At 41.7% G+C, this 19,328-nt stretch overlaps 1 long non-coding RNA gene across 1 annotated transcript; it reads right to left on the reverse strand.

The window, feature by feature from the left end:
* Nucleotides 1–1,985: 1,985 nt before the first annotated feature.
* On the reverse strand, nucleotides 1,986–19,099 carry LOC131416908 (uncharacterized). Its single transcript, XR_009222652.1, has 3 exons — nucleotides 18,867–19,099; nucleotides 4,720–4,962; nucleotides 1,986–2,815 (listed from the first exon to the last, which is right to left on the reverse strand). It is a non-coding gene; the product is annotated as an uncharacterized LOC131416908 (long non-coding RNA).
* Nucleotides 19,100–19,328: the final 229 nt, after the last annotated feature.

Raw genomic sequence — 19,328 nt, forward strand, 5'->3', positions numbered from 1 at the left:
TAATGGATAATCAACTGCCAAAATAGAGAACTGGGGCTTATTACATAGCAGATGGAACTGGGCGGAGAAAAACCTACTCAGGCTTCACTCGTGGCACCCTTGTCTTCATGTTCTTAAAACGCCTAGAAAAACATTAGGAAGGTGTTTTAATTTTTTTATACGTCACTGGACCTAACTCAGCGCCTCTGCCAGCCAGCCATTTGTTATCCTTCAGATTTTAGCTCAACTCACTTCCTTGAAGAGGGCTTCCCTAACCCCTCAATTGAAAGGAGTCACTCTCCAGTATAAGAGCCTATCTATTTTCTACTGAACACTTAATTCAGTAAAAAACTATCTTGTTTAAATGTTTACTTGTTTGCAATCTGTTTCCCCCCCTTAGAACTTAAGCCACATAAGAACAGGACCCATGTCTTCTCCATTCACTGTTGTTTCTATGGCAACTAGCACAGTTCCCAATACCCAGAAGATACTTAGTAAATACATCTTGCATGAATGAATTAGGAATCTACTTGGGAAAAATAATGTTGGACCCTGTCTCTCATCATTCACAAAAATAAGTTTCAGATAGATAGGCATTAAATAGAAGGTAATATGAACAAAATATTTATTTTTATAACTTTGAATTCAGAAAGACCCTTTTTGAGCAAGACATAAAACTCTTGAGCATAACCAAAAAATTTAATTTAACTATAAGTATATATATATTTTTTAATTCTCCACATAGCAAAGTATCAAGGAACAGACTGGCAAAAATATTTGCAACAGTAGACTTAAGATTAATATCTGGAATATATAAAGAGTCCCCACAAATCAATGAGAAAAAAGGCAAATGACCCAGAATGAAAATAAGCAGAAAATCTGAAAGGGACATTCATGAACAAAAACATAAATACAGCCAATAAACATACAAAAAGTTGCTCATTCTTTAATGAGTAAAATGTAAATTAAAACAATAATGCAGAGTCACTGTTTGGCCAAAAGTTAAAGAGATAAATAACGTTCTACAAAAATTAAAGGTTATAAGTAATGTCCTGCATTATACAAAATGGACGGAAACAGGCACTTTCATACAAGGGTGATGGAAGTATACTTTGGTAAAGCTTTTTGGAAGCATAAATGGTAATATCTAAACAATCTTAAGTGTGCATACCTTTAAATTCAGAAATTGTTCTTTTAGGGATCCTCTCTAAATAAATATTTACATATGTGTACAAATATGCATGTTTAAGAATCTTAGGAATAGTGAAAATTTGAAATCAATTTAAAGGTCCAAGTTAAATAAATTTTAAGGCACAGATATTATGAAACATATGCAGCAATTAATAAAAGTGAACTAAATCTATATATGTATTGAAATGCAAAGATATTTCAGGTATATTGATAACTGAAGAAAAGGAAATCATAAGACAATAAATATTGTATGATTGCACTTATTTTTAAAAAGATCTATGTGTATGCTTTTTTTTTAAAAAAAAAGATATATCTGTATATGTACATTATAGATATTCGATGTGAGACCCATATGAGACCTTTGTGCAAATTACAAAAAGGTGCCCCTTCCTCAAGGTGGTTTACTTCCAGCTGTCAGAAGATTATAATAATATTCCGATTTTGTTAGAACAAGACATTTTATTGCCTTCTGCTACTGCCATGATAACTATACGAATCTATAACATCTAGATGTGGTATTCTGTGCAGTTTATAACGTGCAAAACCACAGATTTAAATGCTTAGAAAAACGTCTGAAAGCAAGCCACTCCACTGCCAGCATCCAGTTTCTCTGGAGGAAGACGTGAGAGGTGGGGGGAAGGTAAGGGGCGGCTTTCACATTTTACTTTGTATGTATATTTTTAATATTTGAATCTTTCATGATGAGGCTATTCATGTATTGCTTGGGTAAAATAAAAGACAATTAAAAAGAATCGGTAAAAGTGATTAACAAAGATTCTAATTACCAAACAAATATTTTAAAAAATTGGTCTCTTTCTTATAAATCAGAAATAACATTTAGAAAATGGAGTGGAAAAGAATCCTATTTATGATGGTAACAACGATACAGTTAGGAATAAATGTAAAGGGACTGTGATCATCTACTCCGTGGCACAGCTATTTAGTTGTAGGTGTTTACCCAAGAAAAGTGAAAACGTGTCCATAAAAAGACTTGCATAAATATGTTTATAGCAGCTTCATTCATAAAAACCCCAAACTGGAAACAACCGAAATGTCCATCAACAGGAGAATGTATAAAAAATATTGTGCAATAGTCATAGTAGTGTGACGTCATAAGAAATATACATATATTTGGTGTCTGTCCCCAGTTCCTGACACAGAACTCCTAAAATCCTTCTAATTTCCTGAGTGATAGGGGTGCTAGGAGCATCCTCTGTTCTAATATTTGGTCTTGGACCCTGGTTCCTAATACAGAGCTCCTAAATCCCTCGGAATTTCCTGGGTGATAGGAACGTCTTTTGTTCTAATAAGATGACTCTGGGTGGGCTCCTAGATAGCTTCAGGATGGGCGCTGGTCACCAGAAAGATCAAACCAGGATTAGAAGCTTGGAACTTTTGGCCCCACCTCTCAAACCCTGGGGAGAGGACAGGGGCTGGAGACTGAGTTAATTATCAACCGTGCTTACTTGATGACGCCTCCATGAAAATCCCCAAGCTTCTGGGTTGGTGAACACATCCACACCCCAAGAGGGTGGTGTACCTCAACTCCATGGGGACAGAAGCTTGAAACTCTTCCAGAACTTGCCCGATGTACTTCTTCCACTGGCTGTTCATCGGTATACTTTATCATATCCTTTATAATAAACTGGTAAATGTAAGTAAGTGTTTCCATGAGTTCTGTGAGCCATTCTAGCAAATCATCAAACCTGGGGAGGAGGTCGTGGGAACCCCTGATTTATCACTGGTTGGTCTGAAGTATGGGTGAGAACCTGGGACTTGCTGTTGGTATCTCAAGTGGGGGACAGTCTTGTGGGACTGAGCCCTGCGGAGTCTGCACTAACTCCAGGTAGTTAGCGTCAGAATTGCTTAATGTGAGGGAAAAACCCACCCATTTGATGTCAGTACTATTCCACTATTCTGTGGAATAGTACTCAGCAATAAAGAGAACAAACTACGAATATACACAATTACATGGGAAAGCAAAAGAAGCCAGACACAGAGGAATGCACAGGGCACAATTCCAGTGGACACATGCATTTATGTGAAGTTCTGGCACCAGCAACACTAATCTCTGGTGATAGAAATCAGAGCCATGATTGCTTGTGAGCATGGGGATTGATTGCAATGGGCACAAAGAACATCCTGGCAAGAAGGAAATGTTCCATGTCTTGCTGGGATGTTGGTTACATGAATAGATACATTTGTCAAAACTCATCAAAGTGTAAGGTTAAGATCTGTGCCGTCACTGTTTGTAAATTTTATCTCAGTAAAAAGTAAAACCAAATAAAAAAGAAAGAATTGCGAAGAAGTACGTGATGGGGAAATATTTGACATTTCCTTGAAGAAATGTCAGCTTTCTTGTTGTTTACAAAGGATGGAGGAGGCAGAGACACGATCAAAAGTTTTCCTGCCTGCCTGCGTAGTACATTTCAATTCTGTGTACACGTGAGGCTGCCAGACCTCTGTGGGTTTAATAATCACTCTCCATGATAGCAGGCCCTGGTAACCATCTTACACTCATTAGCAGAGGCTGTAGAGGCTTATGCAAATCTGGTTCACAGGACATCAACCAATTCCTGAGACACATCCACAACCACTCCTCTCTAATGATGGCAGATGGCATTCTGCTGATAGAAGTGCAAGACGTCAAAGAAGAAACTGCCAGATCTCACATAATCCATCTAGGAATGTGTAAAGCAAATACATGAATAACAATAACATCAGTGGGAGCAAAACTTAAGTAGATATGCATGGATTTTACATAAATTCCCCCGCAGCAGAAAAGTGCGATTAGAAAGAACATCATTTAAAAGCCAGGGCAAATGCACCTCCACATCCCCACATCACAGCCCAAGCCTTGCACCGAGGTCGTGCGGGGAATGGCGATGGCTCATTCCTATTCTCTGATGGCTCCGAAGCAGCTCAGGAAGAGGCTGAAACAAACACCAGCTGCTCAGGCTCTGCTCCCCAGTTCTGTCCTCATCCTTATGCTTTGCTCAAAAGCTGGAATCGAGATAATGATACCCTGACCCTGTCTGAGAAAAGCTCAAATGGAAGTTATTCTTACTCAAAAAAATTTGAATAAAACTACAAAAGTGAACTTTTTCTTATAAAACCTATTGAACTGGTGAGTTTGCTCACTGAAAAGCCAGAGCAGAGCATCTGAAAACAGAACATACCAAGGGTGGAGGCTGGCCCTGAGCAAGAATCCCAGCCTCCCTGAGACCATCTCCCTCTCAGTTCCCTGTCTCCCATGTCCACTTTCGTGTCCCATAGGCATCTCCATGGCATTCCAAGATGGAGCCAACATTTGCTTATTCCTGTCCTAGCTACACAGTTAGATAAGTAGCTGGTGCTCTGCTCCCAGGGCTAACTAAAAGTATATATTAGAGGAATTTCCAAGAATCAAGACAACTTGAGCACAAACACATAACTGTACAGATCTCCCCCTCCCACCCCAGTCCTGACCTCCCACATCACAACTACAATGATCAAAGAAATAGCAAGGTATGGGGAAACTACTCTGGAAGTTAAGAGAGAGTCACTCACATGGCATTCCCTCAGTAAGCTCCAGGCAGTGGACCAGGTGCTGTGTATGTCATAAAGGTTCAGATATTTCTGCTGGATATAGAGGAGAAAGCATGAACCTGATGGATATGCCTTGGAAATGGATATGCTCTTCCTGGGATCCTCTGACCAACAGCTGGTTTGACACCCTTCCATCCACCATGACCTCCATGACAGGCAGCACACGTACACACGCACAGTCTCAAATAAGCTTTTACTGTCTCACTTTAAAAAACAAATGAAAAAAATTGAAAGCAGGGACTCAGATATTTGTACACCCATGTTCACAGCAGAATTATCCACAATAGTAAAACATGGAAGCAACCTGGGTGCTCATCAGTGGATGGATGGATAAAAAAAATGTGGTGTAGACATACGATGGACTATTATTCAGCCTTCAAAAAGTATGAAATTCTGCAATATGCTACAACATGGATGAACCTTGAAAACATTATGCTAAGTGAAATAAGCCAGACACAAAAGGACGAACATTGTATGATTCCACTTATATGAAGTACTTAGAATAGTCAAATTCACAGAGAAAGAAAGTAGAATAGTGGTTACCAGGGGCTGGGGGAGGGGAGAATGGGGAGTTATGGTTTAATAGGTACACAATTTCAGTTTGGAATGATGGGAATTTCTGGAGATGGATAGTGGTGATGGTTGCCCAAAATGTAGAATGTACTTAACTGAATTATATACTGAAAAAATAGTTAAAATGGTAAAATTTATATTATGTATATCTTACAACAACAACAAAAAAAATGGCCAGCAAAGGATAACCGGACACTTAAGAAAGTCCTCTAATAGAAAGAGAGCAAAACAATAAATATGAATAAGGACACTGGATGATACAGAGATGATTCAAGAGGCAGAAGAAAAATCTACAAATAGTATCTTTAATGGGCTGAGAGAAGATACTGCCCCTATAAACCACAGAGTACAAATAGAACAGCATACTACACAAATGATTATTTCAAACACAAAAAAGGAACTTTCGGAAATTAAAACATTAGATAACAAAAATTCAATAATAGAATATAAAGTTGAGGAAATATTCCAGAAATTGACCAAAAGATCACGAGGTAGAAAATAGGAAAAAAGAAGGAAAAGAGTATTTTTCAGAAATTGTGATATCTAAATAATTGGACTTCCACACAACAGAGAAAATAAAGAAAAGGAAATAATAGGAAAACATTTTTCAGAACTGAGAGGCGTAAATGTCCAGATTGAAAGGACTCATAAAATACTCTGCAAGATGAATAATAAAAATTCAAATAAGGCACATTGTTCTGAAATTTCAGAACCCCAAGGATAAAGAAACAGTTCCAAAAATATCCAGAGAGGAAAAAATAATAGGTCATATGCTAAGGATAAGAAATCAGAAACACAACTGGCCTCTTTTAAGCAACATTAGACACTAGAATAAAATGTGGCAAACCCTTCTGAATTCTGAAGTTTTTGTATGGGAAAGCATACTGCCAACCTGGAATTTTATACCCATCCAAGCTATAAATTGAGCATGAGAAAGAATATAGAGATTTTAAGACATATATAAGGACTCAAAACTTTTCCTTGCTCTTCAGTCTTTCTTAGGAACCTACCAAGCACAAGAAGAAAACATTAAATGCAACAGAGGACAGTGAAGAAGTTCGAGGATAACAGCTGTGCTTTACAGTCTAATGCAGGCTTATATTCTGCAATTAGACTTTTATGTCCTATTTTTCTTGATATCTAAGCAGGAATCACTTGCATTATCTCATCTAATCTGCCCAATGAACCCTATAAAGTAGACATGATTTTTAACTCCACATGGGTTAAAGGTTAAGATAGGCTATTATCAGGAAAAAGAACAAGTTTTAAGGGGAAGTTAAGAACTTCTTTTTGATTCACTGAACTCGTCTATAGTTGGCTATGTGGATCTGAAGCTTAGGACAGAGGTCTGGGCTGGAGACAAATTTTAGGAGGAAAAAGAAGTTATCGGAGGGGATAAAGCCACCTATGGAAGTCAACATATTTTAATAACAAAAAGTTGAAAAACATAAAAGAAATGACAATGAAAAGAGAACAGATCAAAGCTAATAGAATAGAAACAGTAATCAAAGCTGTATCAGAAGAAAGAATCCATGACTTATAGAAATACCAAAGCTACCAATGAAAATGTTTTTCCCACATAGCTGGAAAAATTAATGACAAGGGATCAAGATCCAGAGCCGTCTTAGTTAGATTTGTTATATTATAAAAACAAAGATGAAACAAGAACAAGTTTCCGGATAGAAAATGCTGGTTACTATTAAGGGAACCAGTCTCTCTCTTAGTCTCATGCTTCCACAAAGAGGAACTTCTATGACAATAATATTCCTAGCTTCTCTCTCCATCCCTACTAATTTCTCCACATGAGAGGAGCTGTGATTTCTCTGGTATTTGCATTTGAGAGAAGGAACTGTGCATGCCCAGCCCAGCTCTAACTCCTGTCTCTTTGGTCAAATTCATCAGCTATAAAAAGTATGCACCGTGTCTCCTTTCCTGCCAGGCGGTAGGAGTCCAGCCCTCAGTGGGGACATGCAGCTGTACCCTGACTCTGCCCATGATTCTGTCAAAATTGGAAGACAGAGATTAATAAGCCCCTCTGGCCACAGATCTAAAACCACTTTCTCCAATCAGCTTTAAGATAATGTAAGAGACATTTTGATCTTCCTTTTCCTATCTTCTGTGTTCTCAAGTCAATCCCAAAGTTAGTCCTAACTTGAGAGGGAAAAAGGAAATAACTTAAAATACCAATTTTTACCCACAAAAGATTACCCATAACATTAAACATGAGAAGACAATAGCAAAGTTCACAAACCACTAGTTCTTAGGCAAAATATAGCCCAAGTATATGTTTTGTTTGGTGATTTTATTTGGCATATACAATGTTTTATATGGCCATGTAATTAGGCAGGCATAACATTTGATTATAACACGTCTTCCTCCTGGGCTGCCTCACATTTAGGTTTCCTGCATAACTTCTGTAGAATTTGAGTTTGCTACCCCTGCAATAAAGCACTGAGTACAGAATCTGAAGTTAAATAGAGTGCTATAGATCTATAAGTGCCAATATGGCTGGACCTCCAAGCCAACCACTGACTGAAAAGGCAAGGTGCAGAATAATGCCTACAGGAGGGTATTATTTCTGTGTACTTAAATACAACATATTTCTGATTCTCTGTTCTTTATATGAAAGTTTTTTTCTTCTCTGTCTAGAATTTTGTAGGATCTTTCCTATACACTCATGTTCTTAATTTCGTGTTGATATGACTATGAACATGAGAGACAAAGACCCTGACCTCACTGAGCTTACACGTTCCAATGGGTAATAAACAATAAATAAATGAATACATATGTAATATGTTAGGAATTGATTACTTCTACAGAGTAAATAAATCATAGCAAGAGTTTCCCCCTTTTCCCAAGGTTGTGTCTAAGCTTTTGGTGGTTTGTAGAGGGCAGAACCATCATCTCTGGGGGGAGTGGGACATTTCTGAATAGAGTTTTGACAGACACCACCAAACTGTCCAAATGGCCATCCTAATTTATAATCCCACCAACAGTAGGATTATCTTCCCTCCGTTCAATAGGTGAAAATATTGTATCCATTTTCATTTCCTTAATTAATTTGTGATTTGCCTCTTGATGTTGTTTTTCCATTGGGTTGTCCAACTGATTCGTAAGTCTCTTTCACAGACCCAGTTTCTGGTTCCAAGTTCTTCCATGTCCCCATGGAGCTCTTAGCACAGGGTCCTTCCTGGACAGTGTACATGAAGCACTCCTCATGCTCAATTCAATCACCCAGTTTGTATTTAATGCTTGCTCTGAGCCCGATGAGGTGATTCATCACCAATGTCTTATTTAAGCCTCACCACACACTGAAAGGTAAATGGTAAGTATTCTCGTTGCACAGATAAGCAAACAGACTTAAAGACGATAAATTACTTATTTCAAGGGCCCACAGCAAACAGTTGCAGGAGCCAGGATTCAAACCATGTTTGTTGATGTCTAAAGCCTGTGCTCATATTCCTTAAATACTCTCACTGTCAGACTTTAGGCACAAAAGCTACGCTGCTACAGCATTGGCTATTTCAAAGTTCAACTAAATTCAGACTGGCACTTGAGGGAGTTCACATAAATAAAGCCTTGGCAGTTGTCTACAGATAGTCTTAGCTCCTGTTCCACCCCAATCCAATGCTAAAGCTGTTTCATCCCTAAAAACCAAGGTCTTCCTTTCCTTCCAGGTTCTAGGTCCACTCTCTGTGTTCGGCCTTAAATTGCTCTCTGTACTGTTTGACAGTTGCCCAGAATATGCCCACAAAGTTTTCTTCAATTGTTGCTTCTTTTAAATGCTATAAAATCAGGAAAAACTTCTAAGAGGGATTTTTCTAGCTTCCAACATCATTTTCTTCTGCACAAACAGTCACGTAAACATCAACGTGTCTAAAACCAAGTTACATGTCAGTTACTCAGCTCCCAGACAAATGATGACCCCTTTTAAACCATGTAAAATTTAAGATCACAGAATCCTAAAACATTGATGTTGGAGGGAATTACAGCATCCACTCAGGCCAAGGATGGCCAGTAGAATTCATAACTGGAAGTGGTTGCCTGGTGCAAGGCGGCAAGGGAGCTGGAGTCCCAACTGGGCTCTGAGGAAGGAGAGCTGTGATGCACTAGCAGTGTCTGCCCTGGAGTGCTGTGATCCATTAGCAATGTCTGCCCTGGAGTTCTGTGATCCATTAGCAATGTCTGCCCTGGACCACTGCAGGAACTCCAGGCCTTTGGGGAGGGTGCTGGGAACTACTGATCCAAAAGGAACTCTAAAACATTCCCAGGATAAACCAGTTAGATGTGATTTATCCCTCTCCCACCAAAGCAGACAGCACCCTGAAATGAACATTTAAAAAGTCCGTCTCTGCTGAGGCCTTTTACAACCTTCTCAGGCAGTCCTGGGGAGCTAAAATTCTCAGTCTAACCATCTCATGATATACTGCCTTTTTCTCAGAAGACGAAATTGATTTTACTATATACGTTCTTAGAGTGGACTAAAGAAACCTGAAGACAGAACAAGAACACACACAAAAAAGGGAATGTTTTAGAGAATTTATCAGTGTTTTGCTTTGCCCTGCTGAAGTAAATTACCAAATACAATTTTTATTAATAGAAAAAAATCAGTTGCTTTTAACCTCTCCCTCCTCCCCAGACAAATAAAGATTGAAAATATTTGTAAAGAATGTTGGTTTGGATGAGGGCCAGTTAGGCCTGGCACGCTCAGACGTCACTACCTGGCCCTGCCGCCAGACAGGTGGGAAGGAGGATGCACATCAGGTAGCTGTTCTCTCTAATTTTGTCCAAAGCGAGCATTATATGGGGGAGGAAACTGAAGCCCAGATAGACTGAACCAGTTATCTATAAACGTACAACTAGTTAATGGTGGAACTAGGATTGGAATCCATTTCTCCTGCTTCCTAGTTTAGCACTGTCAACCCTACAGCTCCTTGTCCCACAAGCAGATGACCATGGGCCATCTACTTAATGGCCCCGTCGCTCATCAAATGCAGGTACAGGAGGCACAGAACTAAAGCAGCACAATCTCAGGCAGCATCAGGGTGCTCACAGCCTGATGGGAGGCTGGACATGCAGACCAGCAACTGCAGAGGACTCTCAGCATTCCTGAGGAACGCATTCGATGGGGATTGAAAATCCCCAAACTCGCACATACCGTTGGTTTTAGACCTCCTTACTACCCGCTCCAGCCCTGACAATCGACTTCCTCTCCGATGCTGTTTTTTTTCTTTTTTTACAAAGAAATATATTTTTGACCTTCATGGTAGTTACTGTGCACAGAGCAATAAAGAACCAAAAATAATCCAAGCTCTTTCTTGCTTTACAGCCTTTGCACTTGTGGTTCCCTCTGGCAGGAATGTCCTCTCCCCACCATTATCACACGGTTGGCTCCTTCTTGTCATTGCAGGTCTCCTTTCTTCTTTTTTCAAATTGTGGTAAAATATACATAAAATTTGCCATTTTTACCATTTTAAGTGTACAATTCAGTGGCATTAAGTATATTCACACTGTTGTACAACTCTCACCACTCCTTCTTTCCAAACATTTTCATCACCCCAAACAGAAACTCTGTACCTGCTAAGCAATGACTCCACAGCTCCCCCTTTCTCCAACCCCTGGTAACTTTCAATCCACTTTCTGTCTTGATGAATTTGCCTATTCTAGATATTTCATATAAGTGGCATCATGCACTATTTATCCTTTTGTGTTGGCTTATTTCACTTAGCATAATGTTTTCAAGTTTCACCCATGTTGTAGCATCTATCCGAATTTCATTCCTTTTTATTGGCTGCATACTATTCCATTTCATGAATGCACCACATTTTGTTTATCCATTCATCTGTTGGTGGACACTTGGGTTGTTTTCTCCTTTTCGCTATTGTGAATAAGGCTGCAATGATGCAGGGCTCCTTTCTAGTGGTGACCTCTCTCTCTCACTTTCCATCACATCACTCTGTTTTATTTTCTTCATAGAACATATCACCACATGAAATTATTTTTTTTTGTTTCTTTTTCTTCCCTCCTCCCACACTCCTCCCAAAAGTACAGTCAATTGGAACAGAGAACTTTTTCATTCACCACTTTACCTCCAAACTGACATCCTAGCATAGAGCTGGCATATAGTAGATACTCAAAATAGTATTTGTTGAATGAATGAATGGACAAGGCAATAATGAAATGCAGAGGCTGAGAAGGTGACCAGACTCACTAACTTGCTAACTAACTCCTGCCCTCCTGTCACAGAGCAAGTCATGCAGGTTTGTGCCTTAGCAGGATGACAAATTACTACATGCCAGGGGTCTTTGGGATATGATGCATAAGGCAGAAATCACTAATGTCACATCCTCAATGCCAAATATCTGCTACATTATATGGTTGAAAATTGTATAATGGCGATGTGGGCAAAAAATCCAGACACAATGAGTAAAAAGAAGAGGGAAAGAAGCTTTGTGTAGCCCTGTGCCCTGAAGAAAGGGCTGTTGATGCCCTTCTTACACAAGGAGAGAATCTCACTTAGCATAAATGGCTAGAGAGGCATGTGGGAAAGCTGTCCAACCTAGGGGCTCTGGCAGCACCTTCTGCCCTGGCAGCTCCCAAAGCTATCACCTGATTTGACAGGTCTCTCTTTATCCCCAAGGTTGAAGCCCACACATTGTCTCCCTGACACAGACTTCTTCCCGTTGATCTCCGCCCGGGAGGTTGCAGAGAATTTCAGTCAGCGCACGTTGATCCCATTACTGCTTACTACATGGCTATTTCCTGGGGCAGGGAGATAATCCAATTCTGCTCCTTTCCAGCACACAGGCATAAAACCATAATATATAACGTATTATGTCAGATGCAGGCTCTATCTAGCTCAGCATTCTGTCCCTGACACCAGGAGCAAGGAATATTTTGTGAGCAACTCTAGTACTTGCTTCACATGACATGGATGCCAAGTGCTGCTCTGGGTCCACAAAGCCCCATGGTGTGCCAGCTTCCTACGCTTCCTTTCTCTCTGGACCACCTGCACACCATCCTTACTGGTTCCACTCAACAGATGCCCACTGGTCTCCTGCAGTGTTCCATATGTTGGAAACTAGAGATAAAAAGATAGATGAGCCATGGCCCCTGGCCTCAAATAGTTCACCATCAAGCAGGAGAGGCAGAGAAATAAATCAGTAATCATAAGACAGTTTGGTAAGTGCTTAATTAGAGTTTATTATAAGCCTCTATGGGAATATAAATGAGTGGAGAGTGCCAGGGAGACCTAGTCTTTATTTGGGCCTTGAAGGTGAGTAGAAGGTCATCAGATAGATAGAAGGATAGACAGGGAGTCCAAGAAACAGCATGTACAGCACAGAGGGATAAAAACGTGTTCCGTGAACAGTGCGCATCAGTGGGGTGAAACTCAGGTGCAAGATGTGGCTGGAAATGGGGCTGTAAAGCAGACTGGAACCAGGTTATGAGGGGTCTTCAAGTGCGGGCTGAGGGGTTTAGACTTTATCTTGTAGCAAATTGAGACCTAGCAGAGGCTTTCAAGCAAGAGTGAGACTGAACTGACACGTTATTAGCCAATTAGATGAAGGCATAAGAGAGGGAGGTACGTCAATGATGCCTCCAGGTTTTTGTAGCTTGGACAAAAGCCTGTGGGGACAGGAGGAATGTTGGGCACATACAGAAGGAACAGAGACAAGAGAGGAAAGAGATGGGAGTGGATGATATTACCACTGAAGAATGTACGCAGTGGAATCAGATGGGTAAGATCAGAGACATGGAAACACCAACAGAGGACAAGAAGCCAAAAAGGGCAATGAAAGAGAAATACAGATGGGCAAAGAGCTGGGACAGAACAGTGCATGGAAGTCCAGAGAGTAAAGGGTGCATTAAGAGAGGCATGCTCCATAAATGTTGAATAGCCTGAGGTCTGAAAGGTGGGCACAGAATTTGGGACTGAAGGAGTCTTCGATGACCTTGGGAAGTTCAGTTTCAGTACAGAGGTAGCAAAAAGAAATGTGGTTGTCATGCACAGAGACTTAAATAGGAGGTGAGGCAGTAGAGTGTGGTTGTCAGCCCTTGGCTAGGTAGAACAGGCATGGAGATTTCTAAAAGCTTCCCTATGTGATTTCACTGGGCAGAAAAGGGAAGAGCCACTTGACAAGAGCAAGTAGGGATGACTTAGACAGTGAGGAAGCTAGGGACCCAGTGGGCTGATCTTGAAAGGGAAGCAAAGTAGAAAGAAAAGCAAAAAGGATGAAAAAGAGGAAATATGGACATACTTGTATATAAAGGAGAAAAGCCTGGGGAGAGAGAGAGAGAAGATATGAGAGAGGGAATTAAATCTTTCCTAGAGAAGAAAACAGGAAGCAAAGGAGTCAGCAGTTGCTGATGGAAAGGTTAACTTTGGCGATGAGTAATAACTCCTTCAGACAGAATTATGAAGAAAGCAAATAGAGGTAATAATATAGACATATTTAGAAGGACAAGGGGCATACATAAGATAGATCACCTCTGACGGTCTCTATTTTCTCTGTGGAGCCTCAGCCGGTCCCTGTGCTGGGAATGAGGAGGGAGACAGTGGGTTGGGTAGAGTGAGGGGAAGTCAGGGGCAGTAGCTGAAGGGAAAGTGAGAGAAAGTCAACTAGAGGTAATTAAAAGGTGACCCAGCAGGCCGGCCCCGTGGCTTGGTGGTTGAGTGCGCGTGCTCCGATGCTGGCGGCCCGGGTTCGGATCCCGGGCGCGCACCGAGGCACCACTTCTCCTTCCATCCTGAGGCTGAGTCCCACATACAGCAACTGGAAGGATGTGCAGCTATGGCATACGACTATCTACTGGGGCTTTGGGGGAAAAAATAAATAAATGAAATCTTTAAAAAAAAAAAAAAAAAGGTGACCCAGCAGCACTGGCAGCTCAGCGGAGGCTGGGAGGCCCATAAATTTGTAATGGAACAAATCCCATATGGTTATGTGATCTTTCTCTAGCATTGTCCAGCAGTCCCAGAGCAGAGAGAGAAAACAAGAAGTTGGATTGACACAGCACTGGGGATGGAAGGGAGGCACAGCTGTGGAAGGAGGACAAGGAGAGAGGGAGATGAGAGCTTGGAGGAGAGTGCCCTTGAAGGACTGTGTAATTAAATCTAGCTTAGGAAGGAGAAAAGGGCAAGGCCAAGAAAGGTCTGACAGCCTGCAAAATCAGGTGTCAAATATATAGAGCACGTATTTAGGCATAAGGCTTTGTATTAGTCAAGGTTCTCGAGAAACAGAACCAATCCCTTATAATGTCTCATTATAAGGAATTGGCTCATGCAATTGCGGAGACTGAGAAGTCTCAGCGTCTGCCATCTTTAAGCTGGAGACCCAGGAAAGCCAGTGCTGTGGTTCCATTCCAAGAACCAAGAGAGCAAATGTTGTAAGTCCAAGCCCAAAGACAGAAGAAGACCAATGTCTCAGCTGAAGCAGTCAGGCAGAAAGAGAAAATTCAACTGTCCTCTGCTTGTTTGTTTTATTCAGGCCCTCAATGGGTTGGATGATGCCCACCCACACTGGGGAGGGCCATCTCCTTTCCTGAGTCCATTGATTCAAATGCTAATCTCTTCTGGAAACACCTTCACAGAAAGAAATGATATTTAACCAGATATCTGGGCATCCCACGGCCCAGTCAAGTTGGCACATAAAATTAACCATCACAAGCTTGATAACAGTAGCTCTTATTGTAATCCCTGGCATCTGTGCACCAGGCATTATGCTAAGAGCTTTACATGTATGGTCTCATTTAGCCCTCTCTCACTTTACAGAAGAGTAACTGCAGTTCAGAGAACTCTGAACTTCTCTGACTCCAAGGCTCATGCTCTTAATTGTCTAGCCCAGTGGTGTCGTAGTGCTAGACTTCTGAGCATGTGGTTTTGTACGTTGAGCCACTCCAAGTGATGAACAAGGTATAGGAGGTGGCAGTGGACATGGATTGCTGAAGTGAATGGAAGTTGAATCATTGCAGCTGAGGATGTCAAAGCAATCTGTGACCAGAGAGTTGAAAGGTTCAACAACAGGGATGCTGAGGTTGTGCCAGAGGGCCAGGAGTCAGGGACCTCGGAGATCACAAGGAAAATTTAACTGCCTAGGAGGGTTTATGTGAAGAAGAACCAGCCCTAAGTCAACTGAAAAAAAAATTTGTAAGGGCCAACGAAACTCTAAAACTTGACAAGAGGTGGCATCTCTCCCTTTGCAGGGTTCCCAGTTGGGTCAGGGTCCCCAAGATCACCCTCAGGTTCAGTGAGTCACCAAAAGGACTCTTAGAACTCAGAAAAGCTGTTATACTCATGTTTATGGTTTGTGACAGTGAAAGGATACAGATTAAAATTCACAAAGGAAAATGGTGCATAGGGCAGAGACCAGGAGAAACAAGGTGTGAGCTCCCAGCTGTCCTCTCTCAGTAGAGTGGCACAGACAAGACGTAATTCTCCCAGTGACGATGTATGACAACACAGATGAAGTATTGCCAGCCGGGAAGCTTACCTGAGCCTTTGCGTCCAGGGTTTTTATTGGAGGTCAGTCACAAAGGCATGGAGCCCCCACATGACTGACTTTAGCTACTCAGTCTCCAGCCTTTCAAGAGGTCAAACTGGTACAGCATGGCCCAGGGCCCTAGGCAAACAGAAGCAGGCATTCACCATAAATCACTTGTGGCCATAAACTATCTGGGGTGGCCCAAGGCCCAGGTATACAAAGACACTCTTATCATGAATAAAACTCCCAGGGTTTAGAAGGTCTTCCTTGTCAAGGGCCAGTCCTTTCCATAGAATGTGCAGGGTTTGAGCGCCCCAAGCCCTCTGAGTTAACCCTTACAGCACGCCAGTGCCAGAGATCTGAATAAACCAGATGTGTGACACCTGAGACCGTTTCCGACCCAGAACACCACAGAGACCTCTAGGGACCAGGGATGACCCAGTCACTTGAGGGTAAACTTTTCATTTAAAGCTAGAATGTCATCCTTTGAGTTTGGGGCTCCTGATGAGCTCAGTTTCTGAGGCTCATCCTAGGACTTTCATACTTCAGACCATTCTATAGTCTGTCTAAGGTTCAACTCTCTCAGTTACAGTAAAAGAATCAAGCAAACAATTAAACAGACAACTCTAATGCCCAACCTTGGAAAAAGAGTTCAGAAGAAGTCCCTGATACCCATTAGGCCTTTATAAACACAGTGGAACAGGGACCAGAAGATTTCTTCTCTACATAATGTGCTAGGATCACGTTCCTGGGAGCCCCATGGCTAGAACTCTCCCAGATCCAAACACCAGGTTGAGGAAGCAAGCAGAAAGCTGCTGGTGTGTTTCGGTCTAGCTTTGCAATGAGTTTACTGCACAGAATTGAGATAGCCATCGTTTTGCAACTGGAGGGCACAGTAAGCAACAGCTATCACTTTCTCCTGGGTGCACAGGCTTGTAAAGAGTTGAAATAGAGGTGGAGATAGAGATTAGAGATAGAGACAGAGAGAGAGAGAGAGAGAGAGAGAGAGATTAGTTTTTGTTAGCATAGTATTTCTATCATTCACTTGCATTCTGATATATCTTTTGAGTAGGGAAGAAGGTAAATAGGCCCTTTATACCTAGTATGCTAGACCATGGACAGCATGGACTATGCTCTATGGACGTATGTCATAGTCACATGGACTATGGATTCAGTTCATCGTCTTGCTGCTGTAGTCCACTCTAAGATCTATCAGTGCTTCCTGTTTATTACTCACAATGGGTGACCCCTTTGTGACGAATACTCTAGTATGGAGGTAATCCATGAGAGTTTTGCCGGGTTACTCCCATATTTCTACCTTCCATCGACTGAGAGTGAGACCATTCTGTTCCAACTTCCCTTGGGGAAGTCGTCACAGGAGTAAAGAAGGAAAAAATAAATAAATCCATGCTCAGCTTTCATGTTTCAAAATGAACATTTGAACTCATGGCAAAGGCAGAAGTTTGAGAGAAAGAGATATTAGAGCTCCAAAGCAGAGCCCATAAAGATCCAGAGCATAAAGTTTATTACCAAAAAAGTAGGCAAAAAGCATCCATAATCGGTTAGGGTGAGTTTTTACTACCACTCATATTAGATTAAAATCTCCTAAAGTGGAAAAGGGGGGTAACAATGAGTGGTCCTGAGAGAAGGCTTTGTGTTCTGTCCCTTTGGGGTCAAGTCTATAGGGATGGGGAAGAAGCGTAAAGCCAAGAGCAGAAGGAACCATAGCTTATTTGCTGAGCAAGCCTAGGAGAGTGAGGAAGGTCTTGGGGTTCTCCACCTCTGCCCCATCATGGAGCCACAGACAGAGAAATTGACTCAAGGGTCTAGGGAAATGGGTCTCCTTTCTCAGGCTGCACATGGTAAGGTAAGAGGCTGAATGCTTCCCGTTCAATCTTTAGGGTTGGTGGACCTTAATGTCTCCTGGTCAGCTTGTAGAGATAAAAGAGTAGCCTTTATGGACCAATCACCAGGGAAAAGATGAGGGCTCAGCCATCCAAAATGAGGTCAGCAAGGATGGACAGTGATGAACAGGCCAGTAAAAGTGAGGTCATGGCGGTAGAAGCAGAAGAGAAGACGTGATGGCCAAGAACCAGATGACACTCCCAAAGCCTTGACAGCACTCAAGCTTCCCGGAAGTTAGGTGTAATCAAGGAGAAAAGAGGAGAGGGGAGAACTGTGCACTGACTAAGAAAACCTTGAATTGGTTGAGTTTACCCTGAAATGAGTAGGATTAAGTTTCCACTGTTGATGGCATAGAGATGGAGATAGAAATCAAATTCAGTTATGGCAAAAGTAGAGTGTTACCCTTTATTTTGCAAACCTGAATTGGAAGTCTATAAAATGGGCATTTGTCATATTTTAAAATCCTGAAAGCTCAAAGATGTGAGCACAGGTACACCAGTGGTAGGAGCAGGGGCAGCAGAAGCAGTAGGTCATTTTTATGCTGCATGTATAAATTCTAGTTTGTCCAAACCAAAATTCAGGATGCACTGGTCTGACCATGGAACACGTGTAAAAGTGACTGTCCCTGAAAGTATGAAGTGTATGTGCCCAGGCCATCTTCTTTCTGTATCAGGAGCACAGCCATTCTTGACTGGGTAACAGATACGGTGACCATGCATTTCAAAAGGAGAGGCGTGTATGCCACCTCTGGGTATGTGAAGTCATCTCAGAGATGTAGACTGGGCCTAAAAATGTTGGGATGTCTGGAACAATTCAAGGATCAAGCTCAAACTCCTTAGTATGGCAAACAAAGCTCTTCATGATGGGGCCCTGGTTCCCTGACCATCCCCACGGGGACTTCCCAACAGCAAGCTAGTCTTGGTGAGCACCAGCAGGCCTCTAAACCTGCCATATTGTCTTGCCCCTAGGCCTTTGCACAAGCTACTCTCTCTGGCTGAATCGTCTTCCCCCTCCTTATCAGCCTGGTGACCCCTACTTATTCTTCACGTCTCAACTTGAACTTACCTCTTCTATAAAGCCTTCCTGAATTTTCCCAAAGTGGTTTTGTTGCCCTTCCCATGAACTCCTATGGCATCCTGAGCTTACCCCAGTTGTAGAGTTATCATGCTGTATTTAGTTGTCTGTTCACTCATCCATCTCCTCCACTAGACTCTTAGTGACTTGAGGGCAGAGACGTGTCTTGATCATCATTGTATCTCCAGAATCTAAAGCAGTGCCTGGCAATTAGAAAAGCTCCATAAATACTTATGATCTCAGCAAGGTTGACCACTAAGGGGAAGGACTAGCTTTAATCTGGACTATTTTAGAAAATTCTAGCTCATTGGCCCATCTCCCTAGGGAAATGACCCCCAGAAAATAGACATCAGAGTCAAAGAGTTGTGGCCAAATAATTTTTCTTCACTGGTTCCCCGGGGGAAATTACTGCTTTGAGCAGCAATGTTATAAAGCTGGTTCTTGAAGGAAGAGAAATCTCCCAGGGCTGGTAACTCAAATCAGATGAGCAGCCACTGTCTCTCAAATCTTTTTGTCCTCTTCCACAAGACAGAA

Source organism: Diceros bicornis, chromosome 18, assembly GCF_020826845.1.
Source record: "Diceros bicornis minor isolate mBicDic1 chromosome 18, mDicBic1.mat.cur, whole genome shotgun sequence".
Taxonomy (NCBI): domain Eukaryota; kingdom Metazoa; phylum Chordata; class Mammalia; order Perissodactyla; family Rhinocerotidae; genus Diceros; species Diceros bicornis.